This window comes from Prionailurus bengalensis, chromosome E3 (assembly GCF_016509475.1).
Source record: "Prionailurus bengalensis isolate Pbe53 chromosome E3, Fcat_Pben_1.1_paternal_pri, whole genome shotgun sequence".
In the NCBI taxonomy this organism is placed as follows: Eukaryota; Metazoa; Chordata; class Mammalia; order Carnivora; family Felidae; genus Prionailurus; species Prionailurus bengalensis.
The window spans coordinates 24,663,151-24,682,587 of record NC_057357.1 but is presented as its reverse complement, the minus strand read 5'-3'; the positions used below and the strand labels follow the sequence as shown (position 1 = coordinate 24,682,587).

Here is a 19,437-nt window from a genome sequence, read left to right as displayed (position 1 = left end):
TCAGAGATACAAACAATTATCAGCGAATACTATGAAAAATTATATGCCAACAAATTGGACAACCTGGAAGAAATGGACAAATTCCTGAACACCCACACTCTTCCGAAACTCAATCAGGAGGAAATAGAAAGCTTGAACAGACCCGTAACCAGCGAAGAAATTGAATCGGTTATCAAAAATCTCCCAACAAATAAGAGTCCAGGACCAGATGGCTTCCCAGGGGAGTTCTACCAGACGTTTAAAGCAGAGATAATACCTATCCTTCTCAAGCTATTCCAAGAAATAGAAAGGGAAGGAAAACTTCCAGACTCATTCTATGAAGCCAGTATTACTTTGATTCCTAAACCAGACAGAGACCCAGTAAAAAAAGAGAACTACAGGCCAATATCCCTGATGAATATGGATGCAAAAATTCTCAATAAGATACTAGCATATCGAATTAAATGGCATATAAAAAGAATTATTCACCATGATCAAGTGGGATTCATTCCTGGGATGTAGGGCTGGTTCAACATTCGCAAATCAATCATCGTGATACATCACATTAACAAAAAAAGAGAGAAGAACCTTATGATCCTGTCAATCGATGCAGAAAAGGCCTTTGACAAAATCCAGCACCCTTTCTTAATAAAAACCCTTGAGAAAGTCGGGATAGAAGGAACATACTTAAAGATCATAAAAGCCATTTATGAAAAGCCCACAGCTAACATCATCCTCAACGGGGAAAAACTGAAAGCTTTTTCCCTGAGATCAGGAACACGACAAGGATGCCCACTCTCACCGCTGCTGTTTAACATAATGCTGGAAGTTCTAGCATCAGCAATCAGACAACAAAAGGAAATCAAAGGCATCAAAATTGGCAAAGATGAAGTCAAGCTTTCGCTTTTTGCAGATGACATGATATTATACATGGAAAATCCGATAGACTCCACCAAAAGTCTGCTAGAACTGATACAGGAATTCAGCAAAGTTGCAGGATACAAAATCAATGTACAGAAGTCAGTTGCATTCTTATACACTAACAATGAAGCAACAGAAAGACAAATAAAGAAACTGATCCCATTCACAATTGCACCAAGAAGCATAAAAGACCTAGGAATGAATCTAACCAAAGATGTAAAGGATCTGTATGCTGAAAACTATAGAAAGCTTATGAAGGAAATTGAAGAAGATTTAAAGAAATGGAAAGACATTCCCTGCTCATGGATTGGAAAAATAAATATTGTCAAAATGTCAATACTACCCAAAGCTATCTACACATTCAATGCAATCCCAATCCAAATTGCACCAGCATTCTTCTCGAAACTAGAACAAGCAATCCTAAAATTCATATGGAACCACAAAAGGCCCCGAATAGCCAAAGTAATTTTGAAGAAGAAGACCAAAGCAGGAGGCATCACAATCCCAGACTTTAGCCTCTACTACAAAGCTGTCATCATCAAGACAGCATGGTATGGGCACCAAAACAGACACATAGACCAATGGAATAGAATAGAAACCCCAGAACTAGACCCACAAACGTATGGCCAACTCATCTTTGACAAAGCAGGAAAGAACATCCAATGGAAAAAAGACAGCCTCTTTAACAAATGGTGCTGGGAGAACTGGACAGCAACATGCAGAAGGTTGAAACTAGACCACTTTCTCACACCATTCACAAAAATAAACTCAAAATGGATAAAGGACCGGAATGTGAGACAGGAAACCATCAAAACCTTAGAGGAAAAAGCAGGAAAAGACCTCTCTGACCTCAGCCGTAGCAATCTCTTACTCGACACATCCCCAAAGGCAAGGGAATTAAAAGCAAAAGTGAATTACTGGGACCTTATGAAGATAAAAAGCTTCTGCACAGCAAAGGAAACAACCAACAAAACTAAAAGGCAACCAACGGAATGGGAAAAGATATTCGCAAATGACATATCGGACAAATGGCTAGTATCCAAAATCTATAAAGAGCTCACCAAACTCCACACCCAAAAAACAAATAACCCAGTGAAGAAATGGGCAGAAAACATGAATAGACACTTCTCTCAAGAAGACATCCGGATGGCCAACAGGCACATGAAAAGATGTTCAGCGTCGCTCCTTATCAGGGAAATACAAATCAAAACCACACTCAGGTATCACCTCACGCCAGTCAGAGTGGCCAAAATGAACAAATCAGGAGACTATAGATGCTGGAGAGGATGTGGAGAAACGGGAACCCTCTTGCACTGTTGGTGGGAATGCAAATTGGTGCAGCCGCTCTGGAAAGCAGTGTGGAGGTTCCTCAGAAAATTAAAAATAGACCTACCCTATGACCCAGCAATAGCACTGCTAGGAATTTATCCAAGGGATACAGGAGCACTGATGCATAGGGCCACTTGTACCCCAATGTTCATAGCAGCACTCTCAACAATAGCCAAATTATGGAAAGAGCCTAAATGTCCATCAACTGATGAATGGATAAAGAAATTGTGGTTTATATACACAATGGAATATTACGTGGCAATGAGAAAAAATGAAATATGGCCTTTTGTAGCAACGTGGATGGAACTGGAGAGTGTGATGCTAAGTGAAATAAGCCATACAGAGAAAGACAGATACCATATGGTTTCACTCTTATGTGGATCCTGAGAAACTTAACAGGAACCCATGGGGGAGGGGAAGGAAAAAAAAAAAAAAGAGGTTAGAATGGGAGAGAGCCAAAGCATAAGAGACTGTTAAAAACTGAGAACAAACTGAGGGTTGGTGGGGGGTGGGAGGGAGGAGAGGGTGGGTGATGGGTATTGAGGAGGGCACCTTTTGGGATGAGCACTGGGTGTTGTATGGAAACCAATTTGTCAATAAATTTCAGAAAAAAAATAAAATAAAATAAAAATAAAAATAATAAATTAAAAAAAACATTAAAAAAAAGAAAGAAACAGATTTTAATTTCTCTCATAAATCAGTAGAAAAAACTCTAAGGTTCAGCCATATTGAATCAGAACTAGGACAACCACAGGCGCTGAGAAAGGATCTGATTATAGTACAGCCCATGGGAAGGAAAACGAAACACAGTGCTTTCAGGTTGGTGTCTACCTAGCAGATCTTATTAGACATTCTATGCTGGTGGTGATGGAAGTAAATGGTCTATAATACCTAGACATGGAGCCAAATTCTATGTTTAGAATGCAGTTGTGTGTTAGTAGAAGGCAAAAGTAATAAATGCACTGATAGGATAATCAGGATGTTCCATCCTTCCATGACTCCATGCTTCTGTACCAGCTTCCTTCCATTTACTAAGTCAAAATTATCCATATGCTGATAATGGATTTAGGCTCAGTAATACGCATTGGCTCAACATGTGGTAAGTGCCATTTCAAATTATATTCTCATTACTAAATGACTGTGCTTGTGTCCTCAAATATTTGTACTAGATTCCAGGCACCAAAGTTCCCCCAGTTATTTTCTTAGATGTTTGGTCTGTTTTTCCCCAGCTTTGTTGAGGAATAATTAACATATAATGTTGTGTAAGTTTAAGATGTACAATGTGACTGTTGAAACACACATATATATATTAGAAAATGATTACCACAGTAAGGTTAGTTAACATATTTGTCACCTCACAAAATAACCATTTTGTGTATGTGATGAGAATATGTAAGATGAACAGGTTCCAGAGATTTAATGTACAACATGCTCCTTGGTCTGGTTTTAATGGTTTTCTAAACGTACTTTTTGATCTCTGTTGCTGACTTCTTGTATAGCATAAACCTTCTAGTATCTACTAGCTTTCTCCCAGCTTAGCAGACTTTCTTGACAGGATCTTTTATTTATCCACAAGTGCCACAATGATTCATCTGTACCTCAGATATGATTATGTCACTGTTCTAATTAAAAGACTTTGGCAACTTCCCATTGCCTTAGGCTCATGTCCAGAGTGCTTTATATGGCTATCTGTCCTGGTACCTAGATATTGCTCCAATCCCATTTCTCCCACTCCTTTGTATACTGTATAGTATGCACTACGTACCTGCTGGAAGTTCTGTAGATGAACCATGTTACTTTTTTGCTTCTGGGTTTTTGGTCATATGATTTCCTCTACCATAGGAGTGCTACTGGGAACTCCCATCCAAACTCTCATTCAGCTTGCACATCCATCCCTTCCTTTTCTGTCCTTTCATTGTAATCTGTGCCTATTTCTGTTAGTCACAATCTGCATGGGGGCACAGACCCTACTGCAGCTATTTCAACAGAGGGATTTTAATATAAGGAAATATTTACACATTTACATTCTAAATTTTAGTCACTCTTGACCAACACTTCAAATGGTCTACCTTGCTTCATTGTTAAGTTGAGCCATACCCTTCTTGAGCCCTTTAGTTGTCAGGCCATGGTTGTTGCAAAGTGCATATTCACTATTATCAGTGGAAAAATAAGCAAACCAAGAGGTGCCCCAGTGAAACCCCCACATTTCAGAAATACCTCTTTCTGCTTTCATTGTATAACAGCAACCCTAGCCCTGCTCACTCTGATGTAATAACTTGTTTATATGCTGGTACACTGGTGTGAGCGGCTGAGTATTATTGGTGGTAATCATATGAGTCTTAGTGAAAGTTCTAAGTGTTTCTCCTACCCCAGAAAACAAGCCTTTAATGCAGCAGGGCATGGAATTGTGATGATGGAAAGTATGAATTCCACAGGAAGGTCTCTGGGAGTAATGATAAGAAGAGCCGATTCTACATCTAAGCCTTGATTCCTATAGGAATCTAGCTTCCAGGGACACAGAGTCATTTGTATTACATATGTATATCTAGTGGGATAAAAATTTGAATCATTTGTATTAATGGATTTCACTATGAATTTCCTGCTTGGGTTACCACCCATTGTAATGCTATGTTTCTCTCCTCTCTTTAGTTTTCACTTTACCACCAGCAATTTCATTCCATGTTTATAAAGAGAGCACTATTCACTTGCCAAAATTGGAAGTTGCTGTTGTTACATATATCCGTGATTTTGGTTTTAACTACATATCTATTATTAACTGCAAACTCACATTATGACCTGCCCACCAGAGAATTTGATTTGAGTCAGTATGGTCGAACAATTGTGCCTTACTCAATTTCAGGGAATTCTGATTTGGCTCTGAATCTCATAAATCATCTTAAGATTTTTCTAAAACGTAAGAATCAAGAATTTCGGGAAGTACCATAGGTAAGAGGTAAGACCCATAGGAAAAAAAGTGCTGCTATATGAAGACCTATTTGTGTTATTTATAAAGAAGGGACTTAACTAGTTGGTATTTAGCTACCCATTTCTTTCTTTCCCTACTAATCACCAGTATCGTAGAGGCAGCTAAATCAGATGCGAACAAAAGTACGCTTCAAGACAACTGGCCACAAAAGTTAATAATTAATGGAGGCATTTTGGCTATAGGTTGTCTTTCAGATACCTTTAAGAGGATGAGTAAAAAGGCCAAAATACTATATTCCTGTGAAATTTAGCACTGAATTTTTATTCTGACCAAAATACAGAAATGTTTCTCTAAACTCTCAAGGTAAAATGTTGATTCCAACATCTGAAGGTTATCCTTCAAGCCACTGAATTCATCTTTTAAAAACAGGTGGCTGAAGATTTAGAAGACTGGCTCCTCAGAGCTAATTTCTTGAAGGTAGTATAAATAATTATACTTAATTTGTTTAATGCTTACCTTTGGTAAAAACCATAATAAACACTCTATATTATCTTTCTTAATAGTAAAAGCAACCCTTTTATGTAGCTTGTTATCTATTCCTATGTAGCACATTACTCCAAAAGTTAGTAAATGGAAAATTTTAATTTTTTGGTATGATGGAATAAACTCCTTTTCCCACAAAAGCAACAAAAATACTTGGAAAATAACTTTTTAAAATCAGCCAATTAAGAGCACTGGAAATTAACCAAAAGCACAGAACAAACTTAAAAAGAGTCTATTAAAAAACAATAACAAAAACAAAAACAAAACAAACAAACAAAAAAGTACCAAACCTCTATAAAAACAGTAGTAAAGGTCTGTGGCATTTTAACTTAGAACTGTCCCTATCACACTCCCTCCTCAGCTCATGGTAGCTATAAAAGTCTTGAAGTTGATTAAAAGAACTGATCCATTTAGAGCTGTGTTAAAAGCCCCATCCCTAGACACTGTCAATACCGTGACTAAAATAGCAGGTCCCTGAAAAACTCCATTCCCAGGCAATTATTGCTATTGAATTTGAATCAGGACTTCGATTTTTGGAAAAAGCCCTATGGCCAGGGCATTAATAAAAACAATAGCAGTCTGCTGGCAACATCATTACATTTGGCTAAGGCTGTGATTTCAGTTGAGCCAGATAAGAGCCTGGCCAGAAATTAATTTTGAAGGAACACCTAGAGAGCTAGATAACCAAGGTGAACTTTGAAAAGTTCTGACATTCCTGAGGATATTAAAGGCTCAGAATAGTAGTGAGTATGACCAGAAATGACCTAGGAGAGAAGACTCCAGTCAGAAACCTCTAGTTGATGTTGAGATCCTGTCAAGCAAGAAATTAAAAGTTGAGGCTGTAAAGGGTCTTAAATTTGAAGGTGTGCCTTCATTCACAGATCCATTTGACAAAGAATGGAAGACTTACTGACTCTAGGCATGTAAAAAATTCTTTTAGCTGATTACTAAATTATACCGACCCAGGGATACCTTCTAAGAACCAGTTTTAAAAATAAAAGCCAGATTGTTTTTAAGCCTGTCAAAGAAATAAGTGGCTGCACCCAGTAGAGGATACAGAATCTACAGAATTAGTCCACATAAGTCGCTAACCAAATGAACAGCAACAAGTTAGGGGGGGAAAAAAAAGACAGGAACAGCAAACAAGGGATGGGGAGGGGAGTTCAGATACCAGTTCAATTCAGTTACACTATTTATCTTAAATGTCTAGTTTCCACAACAACAACAGTAACAGAAAGATAATTATGGGCTGAATTGTGTCCCTTCAAAATTTATAAATTGAAGGCCTACCCGCAGTGCCTCAGAATGTGGCTATAGTTGGATGTAGGTTCTTTAAAGAAGTAATTAAGGGGCACCTGGGTGGCGCAGTCGGTTAAGCGTCCAACTTCAGCCAGGTCACGATCTTGCGGTCTGTGAGTTCGAGCCCCGCGTCGGGTTCTGGGCTGATGGCTCAGAGCCCGGAGCCTGTTTCTGATTCTGTGTCTCCCTCTCTCTCTGCCCTTCCCCCATTCATGCTCTGTCTCTCTCTGTCCCAAAAATAAATAAAAGTTGAAAAAAAAATTTTTTTTAAAAAAGAAGTAATTAAGCTAAACTTACTTAGGTCATTAGGGTGGGCCCTAATCTAATATGACTGGTATCTTTATAAGAAAAGATTAGGAGGTGCCTGGGTGGCTCAGTTAGTTAAGCGTCCAGCTCTAGATTTCAGCTCACATAATGATCTAGCCCTGCATCGGGGCTGTGCTGTCAGCACAGAGCCTGCTTGGGATTCTCTCTCTCCCTTTCTCTGTCCCTTCCCTGCTCACACATTCATGCATGCACATGTATCCATACATTCTGTGTCTCAAAATAAATAAACTTTAAAAAAGAAAAGAAGGGAGGCCTGGGGAAGATGGCAGTGTAGGAGGACGCTGGGCTCACCGCGCGTCCTGCTGATCACTCAGATTCCACCTACACCTGCCTAAATAACCCAGAAAACCGCCAGAGGATTAGCAGAATGGAGTCGCCGGAGCCAAGCACAGATGAGAGGCCCACGGAAGAGGGTAGGAAGGGCGGCGAGGCAGCGCACGCTCCACGGACTAGCGGGAGAGAGCCGGGGCGGAGGGGCGGCTCACCGGCCAAGCAGAGCCCCCGAGTCTGGCTTGCAAAAGTGGAGGGGCCTGACGGACTGTGTTCCGACAGCAAGCGCGACTTAGCTTCTGGGAGGTCATAAGTTAACAGCTCTGCTCGGAAAGCGGGAAGGCTGGAGGACAAAGGGAGGGAGAGCTGCTGAGCCCCCAGATGACAGAGCTCAGTTTGGTGGGGAACAAAGGTGCTCGCCAGCGCCATCTCCCCCGCCCATCCCCTAGCCAAAATCCCAAAGAGAACCAGTACGTGCCAGGGAACTTGCTCACTCCGTGCAAACACCCAACTCTGTGCTTCTGCGGAGCCAAACCTCCGGCAGCAGATCTGACTCCCTCCCACTGCCACAGGGACCCTCCTGAAGTGGATCACCTAAGGAGAAGCGAGCTAAGCCTGCCCCTCCTGCCCCTGTGCACCTTGCCTACCCACCCCAGCTAATACGCCAGATCCCCAGCATCACAAGCCTGGCAGTGTGCAAGTAGCCCAGATGGGCCACGCCACCCCACAGTGAATCCTGCCCCTAGGAGAGGGGAAGAGAAGGCACACACCAGTCTGACTTTGGCCCCAGTGGTGGGCTGGGGGCAGACATCAGGTCTGACTGCGGCCCCGCCCACCAACTCCAGTTATACACCACAGCACAGGGGAAGTGCCCTGCAGGTCCTCACCATGCCAGGGACTATCCAAAATGACCAAGCGGAAGAATTCCCCTCAGAAGAAATAACAACAGCTAATGAGCTGATCAAAAAGGATTTAAATAATATAACAGAAAGTGAATTTAGAATAATAGTCATAAAATTAATCGCTGGGCTTGAAAACAGTATACAGGACAGCAGAGAATCTCTTGCTACAGAGATCAAGGGACTAAGGAACAGTCACGAGGAGCTGAAAAACGCTTTAAACGAAATGCATAACAAAATGGAAACCACCACAGCTCGGCTTGAAGAGGCAGAGGAGAGAATAGGTGAACTAGAAGATAAAGTTATGGAAAAAGAGGAAGCTGAGAAAAAGAGAGAGAAAAAAATCCAGGAGTATGAGGGGGAAATTAGAGAACTAAGTGATACACTAAAAAGAAATAATATACGCATAATTGGTATCCCAGAGGAGGAAGAGAGAGGGAAAGGTGCTGAAGGGGTACTTGAAGAAATAATAGCTGAGAACTTCCCTGAACTGGGGAAGGAAAAAGGCATTGAAATCCAAGAGGCACAGAGAACTCCCTTCAGACGTAACTTGAATCGATCTTCTGCACGACATATCATAGTGAAACTGGCAAAATACAAGGATAAAGAGAAAATTCTGAAAGCAGCAAGGGGTAAACATGCCCTCACATATAAAGGGAGACCTATAAGACTCGTGACTGATCTCTCTTTTGAAACTTGGCAGGCCAGAAAGAATTGGCACGAGATTTTCAGGGTGCTAGACAGAAAAAATATGCAGCCAAGAATCCTTTATCCAGCAAGTCTGTCATTTAGAATAGAAGGAGAGATAAAGGTCTTCCCAAACAAACAAAAACTGAAGGAATTTGTCACCACTAAACCAGCCCTACAAGAGATCCTAAGGGGGACCCTGTGAGACAAAGTCCCAGAGACATCACAACAAGCATAAAACATACAGACATCACAATGACTCTAAACCCGTATCTTTCTATAATAACACTGAATGTAAATGGATTAAATGCGCCAACCAAAAGACATAGGGTATCAGAATGGATAAAAAAAACAAGACCCATCTATTTGCTGTCTACAAGAGACTCATTTTAGACCTGAGGACACCTTTAGATTGAGAGTGAGGGGATGGAGACCTATTTATCATGCGACTGGAAGCCAAAAGAAAGCTGGAGTAGCCATACTTATATCAGACAAACTAGACTTTAAATTAAAGGCTGTAACAAGAGATGAAGAAGGACATTATATAATAGTTACAGGGTCTATCCATCAGGAAGAGCTAACAATTATAAATGTCTATGCACCGAATACCGGAGCCCCCAAATATATAAAACAATTACTCATAAACATAAGCAACCTTATTGATAAGAATGTGGTAATTGCAGGGGACTTTAACACCCCACTTACAGAAATGGATAGATCATCTAGACACACGGTCAATAAAGAAACAAGGGCCCTGAATGAGACATTGGATCAGATGGACTTGACAGATATATTTAGAACTCTGCATCCCAAAGCAACAGAATATACTTTCTTCTCGAGTGCACATGGAACATTCTCCAAGATAGATCATATACTGGGTCACAAAACAGCCCTTCATAAGTTTACAAGAATTGAAATTATACCATGCATACTTTCAGACCACAATGCGATGAAGCTTGAAATCAACCACAGGAAAAAGTCTGGAAAACCTCCAAAAGCATGGAGGTTAAAGAACACCCTACTAACGAATGAGTGGATCAACCAGGCAATTAGAGAAGAAATTAAAAAATATATGGAAACAAACGAAAATGAAAATACAACAATCCAAATGCTTTGGGATGCAGCAAAGGCAGTCCTGAGAGGAAAATACATTGCAATCCAGGCCTATCTCAAGAAACAAGAAAAATCCCAAATACAAAATCTAACAGCACACCTAAAGGAACTAGAAGCAGAACAGCAAAGGCAGCCTAAACCCGGCAGAAGAAGAGAAATAATAAAGATCAGAGCAGAAATAAACAATATAGAATCTAAAAAAAACTGTAGAGCAGATCAACGAAACCAAGAGTTGGTTTTTTGAAAAAATAAACAAAATTGACAAACCTCTAGCCAGGCTTCTCAAAAAGAAAAGGGAGATGACCCAAATAGATAAAATCATGAATGAAAATGGAATTATTACAACCAATCCCTCAGAGATACAAACAATTATCAGCGAATACTATGAAAAATTATATGCCAACAAATTGGACAACCTGGAAGAAATGGACAAATTCCTGAACACCCACACACTTCCGAAACTCAATCAGGAGGAAATAGAAAGCTTGAACAGACCCATGACCAGCGAAGAAATTGAATCGGTTATCATAAATCTCCCAACAAAAAAGAGTACAGGACCAGATGGCTTCCCAGGGAAATTCTACCAGACGTTTAAAGCAGAGATAATACCTATCCTTCTCAAGCTATTCCAAGAAATAGGAAGGGAAGGAAAACTTCCAGACTCATTCTATGAAGCCAGTATTACTTTGATTCCTAAACCAGACAGAGACCCAGTAAAAAAAGAGAACTACAGGCCAATATCCCTGATGAATATGGATGCAAAAATTCTCAATAAGATACTAGCAAATCGAATTCAATGGCATATAAAAAGAATTATTCACCATGATCAAGTGGGATTCATTCCTGGGATGCAGGGCTGGTTCAACATTCGCAAATCAATCAACGTGATACATCACATTAACGAAAAAAAAGAGAAGAACTGTATGATCCTGTCAATCGATGCAGAAAAGGCCTTTGACAAAATCCAGCACCCTTTCTTAATAAAAACCCTTGAGAAAGTCGGGATAGAAGGAACATACTTAAAGATCATAAAAGCCATTTATGAAAAGCCCACAGCTAATATCATCCTCAACGGGGAAAAACTGAAAGCTTTTTCCCTGAGATCAGGAACATGACAGGGATGCCCACTCTCACCGCTGTTGTTTAACATAGTGCTGGAAGTTCTAGCATCAGCAGTCAGACAACAAAAGGAAATCAAAGGCATCAAAATTGGCAAAGATGAAGTCAAGCTTTCGCTTTTTGCAGATGACATGATATTATACATGGAAATCCAATAGACTCCACCAAAACTCTGCTAGAACTGATACATGAATTCAGCAAAGTTGCAGGATACAAAATCAATGTACAGAAATTACTTGCATTCTTATACACTAACAATGAAGCAACAGAAAGACAAATAAAGAAACTGATCCCATTCACAATTGCACCAAGAAGCATAAAATACCTAGGAATAAATCTAACCGAAGATGTAAAGGATCTGTATGCTGAAAACTACAGAAAGCTTATGAAGGTAATTGAAGAAGATTTAAAGAAATGGAAAGACATTCCCTGCTCATGGATTGGAAAAATAAATATTGTCAAAATGTCAATACTACCCAAAGCTATCTACACATTCAATGCAATCCCAATCCAAATTGCACCAGCATTCTTCTTGAAACTAGAACAAGCAATCCTAAAATTCATATGGAACCACAAAAGGCCCCGAATAGCCAAAGTAATTTTGAAGAAGAAGACCAAAGCAGGAGGCATCACAATCCCAGACTTTAGCCTCTACTACAAAGCTGTCATCATCAAGACAGCATGGTATGGGCACCAAAACAGACACATAGACCAATGGAATAGAATAGAAACCCCAGAACTAGACCCACAAAAGTATGGCCAACTCATCTTTGACAAGGCAGGAAAGAACATCCAATGGAAAAAAGACAGCCTCTTTAACAAATGGTGCTGGGAGAACTGGACAGCAACATGCAGAAGGTTGAAACTAGACCACTTTCTCACACCATTCACAAAAATAAACTCAAAATGGATAAAGGACCGGAATGTGAGACAGGAAACCATCAAAACCTTAGAGGAGAAAGCAGGAAAAGACCTCTCTGACCTCCGCCGTAGCAATCTCTTACTCGACACATCCCCAAAGGCAAGGGAATTAAAAGCAAAAGTGAATTACTGGGACCTTATGAAGATAAAAAGCTTCTGCACAGCAAAGGAAACAACCAACAAAACTAAAAGGCAACCAACGGAATGGGAAAAGATATTCGCAAATGACATATCGGACAAAGGGCTAGTATCCAAAATCTATAAAGAGCTCACCAAACTCCACACCCGAAAAACAAATAACCCAGTGAAGAAATGGGCAGAAAACATGAATAGACACTTCTCTCAAGAAGACATCCGGATGGCCAACAGGCACATGAAAAGATGTTCAGCGTCGCTCCTTATCAGGGAAATACAAATCAAAACCACACTCAGGTATCACCTCACGCCAGTCAGAGTGGCCAAAATGAACAAATCAGGAGACTATAGATGCTGGAGAGGATGTGGAGAAACGGGAACCCTCTTGCACTGTTGGTGGGAATGCAAATTGGTGCAGCCGCTCTGGAAAGCAGTGTGGAGGTTCCTCAGAAAATTGAAAATAGACCTACCCTATGACCCAGCAATAGCACTGCTAGGAATTTATCCAAGGGATACAGGAGTACTGATGCATAGGGCCACTTGTACCCCAATGTTCATAGCAGCACTCTCAACAATAGCCAAATTATGGAAAGAGCCTAAATGTCCATCAACTGATGAATGGATAAAGAAATTGTGGTTTATATACACAATGGAATTCTACGTAGCAATGAGAAAAAATGAAATATGGCCTTTTGTAGCAACATGGATGGAACTGGAGAGTGTGATGCTAAGTGAAATAAGCCATACAGAGAAAGACAGATACCATATGGTTTCACTCTTATGTGGATCCTGAGAAACTTAACAGAAACCCATGGGGGAGGGGAAGAAAAAAAAAAAGAGGTTAGAGTGGGAGAGAGCCAAAGCATAAGAGATTGTTAAAAACTGAGAACAAACTGAGGGTTGATGGGGGGTGGGTGATGGGTATTGAGGAGGGCACCTTTTGGGATGAGCACTGGGTGTTGTATGGAAACCAATTTGTCAATAAATTTCATATAAAAAAATAAATAAAAATAAAAAATTACTTTAACCTCAATTCCATTTGCAATAATCTCCAATTGTGTGATAATATATATAAGTGCATCCTATCAATTAGGAATGGCTACAATATTACTACCATATTTTCAAAAGCTGTAATATCCCATTTCTCTAATGAATGCCTTCACATTTATGTTTTATATATATGAATTTTTTCTTTCCTTTAGGATGAATATTCCCTAGTCATGAGAATAGTTATAGAGATGCTACCCTAAACACGCGTGTACACACACACACACACACACACCTGGAGAAGGAAACCACACCCAAATTTATGAGCATAGTTTCAGGACAGTGGAACATTAGGATTCATATAAGTCAGGTTTGGCAAAATAAGTCTATGACCTTGCTGTGATTATCTGTCCCTCTATAATTTTTACAAACTATAGGCAATAAGACCATAGTTCATGTGGAAGTAAATCTATTAAAATATTTAACAAAGTGACATATACTAAAAGAGAAAGGGCTTTGGGATTACGTTGTCTTTTGTATTAATATATATTCTCTCTTCCAGTGGTATGGACAATTAGAATAGGATTTATTTATCTTATCAAATATGGGGCCCTTTCTGTTACTCACCTGTCAAATCTTACCTTTCTTAGGTAACGACATACACCAGGAGAATCAAGGGATTATTGGCTACCACATTCCAAAAAAGGAAATCTGCTGGGAAAAGGTGATTGTAGAAATCATATTCTTCTAGCATTGTGTGTAAGAGAGGACTCTTAGAAGGAGGCATTGGGATTAAGCATGTGGAATGGAAGCCTGACACTGGCACAGGAGAAGAAACTTTGTTACTTTTCAAAGGCCCCTGTAGTTTGACTGAGACTTCTAACCCTAATTAATTCTATCATTCTATCGTATCAAGAGAATAAGGATGGAAAACTGCCTTCTATTTTTCAACTATCTTTCCTTCTACTTTCTATCTTCCCCCTTCTGTGTCTTTTTGTCGCTAAGCATAAACCTGGCAGGAGTTGGGGAACGATTGGGTGGAGGAAAGGGTCATCTGGGGATATTACAATGGTAATACATCATTTTTTTTCTATTAAAGGTGTTTAGGATTTTGGAAGAAGCTAAAGCACTATTCAATCTAGAAGACTATTCTGTCAGATAACACTGGAACAAATCTTCCTGACCATTGCTAATATTGATAAAACAAAATACTCAAATAAACCTGCTATGAGATTCAGTTCCAATAAGTGACCGTTATGTCTTTCTTAGATTGCTGTCTGCAATTAGATACTAATTACTATTAGACACACAGAGGGACTTCTCCCTCTCCGTTTGTGTCTTTGTGTGTGTCCATGTGTATACACAAATTGAACCCCCAAAGAAGAAAATGTATAGATTTAAGATTAAGATTACAGTAAGTGACCTGTTGTAAAGAACTGAGATGTTACCCTACTTGAAAGCTATCAAGTTGGCTTACCACAGTTTCATGAATACTGGCAGAAGACTCTGGAATCCTAGGTCAAAGACAGGAATTTATTATAGCAATAGCAGTAGTCAGAGATTATATTTGTGCCAATTCTTTAATCCCTAATTTTAATTTATTTTTTTAAGTTTATTTTTGAGAGAGAGACACAGAGTGTGAGCAGGGGAGGGGCACAGAGAGAGGGAGACACAGAATCCCAAGCAGGCTCCCGGCTCCAAGCTGTGAGCACAGAACCCAACAAGGGGCTTGAACTCACAGACTACCAGATCATGATCTGAGCCAAAGTCAGATGTTTAACTGACTGAGCCACCGAGGCACCCCAATCCTTAATTTTTATAAGGCAACATAAAAAGAGCCATGTAATGCCTGTACATTCAGTGGGTTGTGTGACAGAAGAGGAACTTTGGGCTTATGGAATCCAAATCTTTTGTAAAGGGCCCTACCTTTGCTCTGGAAGGAAACATTTTTAGTATACTAAACATTAAGTAAATGTTTCCTCTGGTCCAGAGGGAAATATGATCTCTCTTCAAGGCTGTTTGCTCTATATTCATCCTTGCAAAAATAGTCCAAAGCAAAAGGGCAGTTAGTGCTTCTGTTTGCAAGTCATGCAGAAATGCAAGAGACCCATGAAGAATTGTCTCCCAATAAATATCTGCCCCTTATTTCCACACCATCTTGGCTTCTGGCACATTTCTTCTTGAGTGTGCCACCTATAAGCCATTCTGGTTAATGTGAGATTGGAACCAAATTTAATTTGTCTCATATAATTTTCAATTATGTATAGACATAAGTAAATAGATAGGCCCAAGAAAAAATAGAAAACTTAAGCTGATTATTAACTATTTTTTAATAAAAATGTTAATCAGGGGCACCTGGGTGGCTCAGTTGGTTAAGCATCAGACTCATGGTCTCAGGTCATGCTCAGGTCATGATCTATGGCTCATGAGTTGGAGCCCCATGTCAGGTTCTGTGCAGACAGCTCAGAACCTGGAGCCTGCTTCGGATTCTGTGTCTCCCTCTCTCTCTGCCCCTCCCCTATTCACACTCTCTCTCTCCTTCAAAAATAAATTAACATTAAAAAATTTTTTAAAAAAAGAAAGAAAATGTTAATCAGAACTCATCCCATCTGACTCTCCAAAAAAAGGCCCAGATGAGTTTAACTACTTTCAAGGAATCTCTGTTTTTTATAAGTGCTTCCTGAAAATGTAAGAACTGCAAAATTGATATCATATTATGAGATCATATCACCTTGATATTAACAATTATATAAACTTGATACCAACACTGGATAAGCATAAATCAAGAAAACTATTTTAATTCTGTTTCACTTATGAACATAGGTTTGGGCAGATAGCTTTCTAAACCTTCTGTACATCATTATCCTGGTATTTCATTTTCTTGCACTCCTGGGTTGGTTCTACTTTTTTTGGTATACTGTATCTTCCTCTTTCTTGATTTTTGTCCTCTTTTTGCTGGAGTGAAACCACAAGTAACTTTCTAGGCAAGAGGAGGGAGTAAAGTTTCTGAGTAATTGTCTGGCTGTTTCTTTGTACTTCACACTGCTGGGACAGAATGTCTGGGTATAGAATTCTACTCTAAATAGTGTATTTTCTCAGAACATTGAAAACATTATGCCAGTCTCCTAACATCCAGGGTTGCTGATTAGCATTCCTTTGTAGTTAAACAGGTACCACCCCAAACATGAACACACCCAGCTCTTCCATCACCCCAAGACTTTTTTTTTCCCTTTATGCTTGGGGTTCAAACATTTCATGAAGAAGAGTCTTGGTGTAGGTCGTGTTGCATTCGTCCTGTTACACAACAGACTCCTTCAAGCTCAAGTCTTTCTTGAGCTTTGAGGAAATGTTTTCAGTTATTTAGTAGTTGCTCCCCTCTATCTTCCCCTGTTCTCTTTTTCTGTCTTTACTATTATGCAAATGTGAGATCTCCCACATTAGTGATTTAAGTCCCTTATGTTTTCTCCCATATTTATTTTGTTTTTTCTGTATTCTCGGAGAGTGCCTACATTTTGTCTCCCAGCCCTTACCTTGTTTCTTTTAAGCAACGGAATTTTTCATTTCAAAGGGTTCTTGCCCCACTAATGGCTCCTTTTTAAAAAAGCACCTTCTGGTTTTATGCATTGCAGCCTTTTCTAGTACCTAGGATTCTACACTTGGAGCCATCTGGGTGCTATACCCTACCTGACTGGAACAACTATGCTAGTTTTTAAATTTTAAAATTTTTAAAATTTTTAAACTTTAAAATTTTCATATATGTATATATTTTTTTAATTTTCCCTGTATTTTTAAGATCTCCAAATCACATGTCAACTCCGAGCCCTGGGTCTCTCCAGGACTCCCCGGAGAAAATCTGCACCTAGATCTAGTGTATCCCCTCTTGCTCGCTTGGTGACAAGTTCTCTTGCTTTCATTTGTCAACACACTTCCATCTGCTTTCTAACTTGCAATCTTTTATATTGTTAACCCACTCATGACCCTTGCCTTTTGTTTTCCTCTTTTGTTGGAGGTTTATTTCTATTCCATTCATTTTAGGGAGGAGAAGCACCATGTCCTCCAAAATCCAAAGACTAAAGATTTAAGTTAGAGACGAAAACAGACACACACAAAACATATTCAATCGCCGAAGCGTATATAGGTAATAAACTTAAGAGCTAACCAGTGTAAAGGGATAAAGGAGGCATGGCGCAGGAAGGCCGGATGAGAAGGAGACCTGTTGCAGGAAATAACACGGGGGTGCCTGGGTGGCTTTGTTGAGCACCCCACTTCCACTCAGGTCATGATCTCACTGTTCATTGGTGAGTTCCAGCACCGCTTCAGCCTCTCTGCTTCAGTACAGAGCCTGCTTCGGATCCTCAGTCCTCTGCTCCCTCTGCCCCTCCCCCTCTCTCACACGCGTTTATGATCTCTCTCTCTCTCAAAAATAAACATTAAAAGATAAAACAAACGAAAAAATCAGGAAAGAGAAAACCAGTAAGTAGAAAGGCGGACAAAAACAGCAGGAGACCCAGGATGTAGGGTGCAAGGATAGGAATAGGACTAGCTGAAGGAAAGCAGGGGGAAGGAGGAAGTGGGGTTATGGAGGATAAAGGCTGAGAGGTCTGCACGCACTGGGAGGGGCTGAGGGCGGTCGGACCTCAAAACCCGGGCCTGAAGAAGCCGGCCAAACGCGGGGAAGGGGGGAGGGCCCGCGTAGGGGGAGTCAGGGTGTGGGGATACACGCGCTGGGACTAAGGGGGCGGGGCGCACGCGCCGGGGGATCAGGGAGTGGGGATGCACGCGCTGAGGATTCAAGGTGTGGGGATACACCTGCTGAGGCTGACGGAGCGCGGCGCACGCGCTGAGGAGTCAAGGAGTGGGGATGCACGCGCAGGGGGTTCAGGGTGTGGGGATACACCTGCTGAGAATGAGGGAGCGCGGCGCACGCGCAGGTGGGTCAGGGGAGGGCCGCAAGCATGGCGGTTTCGGAGAAAGCGGGCTGCGCGCTGCTTATTGAGCTCAGCCAGAGAGCCCTGGGAGCGAGGTGTCTTGGGTGAGTATCCCCATTGGCTGGGGCGCTGCTGTCCGGGAGTGTCATGCGCCGCTCTGGGGTGGTGACGGTTGTGGGACGGAGGGAGGCGCGAGCCCCTCGCCAAGTTCCGTGGGTGAGGCAGCTGGGTGCCAGCCGCCACGGAGACTCGGAGCCGTCCCGCGAGCGCCCGCAAGCTCCTTGCATGCAGCTCCTTCCCACCCGTCAAATCTGGTGCACACGGGGCCCCCGACCCCACCTTGCTGAAGGCCTGATGTCCAAAGTGATGGATAAAAGTGTGCCCTGCCTTTGTAAAGTTCTGGAAAACTTAGGTTGATTCCGGAAATTCTGAGAAAAATTTGAAATGACTTTCTTCTCTTTACCCAGTACAGGACTGAAGTCACTGTGAATCATCTAATTTGATTTCTACTTGAAAATGTCCTGTGTATGTGTTGTTTCAGTGTTAAAATATAGTTTGTGTGTAATTTTATTTTAAACAGCTTATATTTAAAATGGAATTTTAAAAAATGTTAATGGGGGGGGAAGGGACAGAGAGAGAGAGGGAGACAGAATCCCACACAGGCTCCACACTCAGCATGGAGCCCATTGTGGGGCCCCATCCCATCACCTGGAGATCATGACCTGAGCTGAAATCAAGAGTGGGATCCTTAACTGACAGAGCCACTCAGCTGCCCCTAAAATGGAATTTTAAAATGGTTTAAGACTTTAAGGAATCTGGCAGCCTTTGGTTTTTTTAAATGCTTTTTGAAAACCAACAGTTTTAACAGAGGTCATAATTTTTGGTTTCGGAACATAAAATTTTAATAGTTCGGAACTAATCATCTTCTTAAGTATCAAATAGAGAATAAAACATCTATTTGAGAGACCTTATTGTCTTCGTACTTATAGAACCTAGCATGTGTCTGGCACACTGTAGACATTTGACAAATGTTTGCATTGAATGCAGAATGGAA

The 19,437-nt window shown here is 40.8% G+C and overlaps 1 long non-coding RNA gene across 1 annotated transcript in view; it reads left to right on the top strand.

Annotated features, from left to right (window-relative positions):
• The window catches only part of LOC122471579, a 115,367-nt gene extending 100,675 nt beyond the window's left edge, over positions 1–14,692 (top strand). Inside the window, exons 4-5 of the long non-coding RNA XR_006294211.1 lie at positions 14,106–14,179; positions 14,555–14,692. This is a non-coding gene — a long non-coding RNA (uncharacterized LOC122471579). The remainder of the gene's footprint in view (positions 1–14,105; positions 14,180–14,554) is intronic.
• The last annotated feature ends 4,745 nt before the right edge of the window (positions 14,693–19,437 follow it).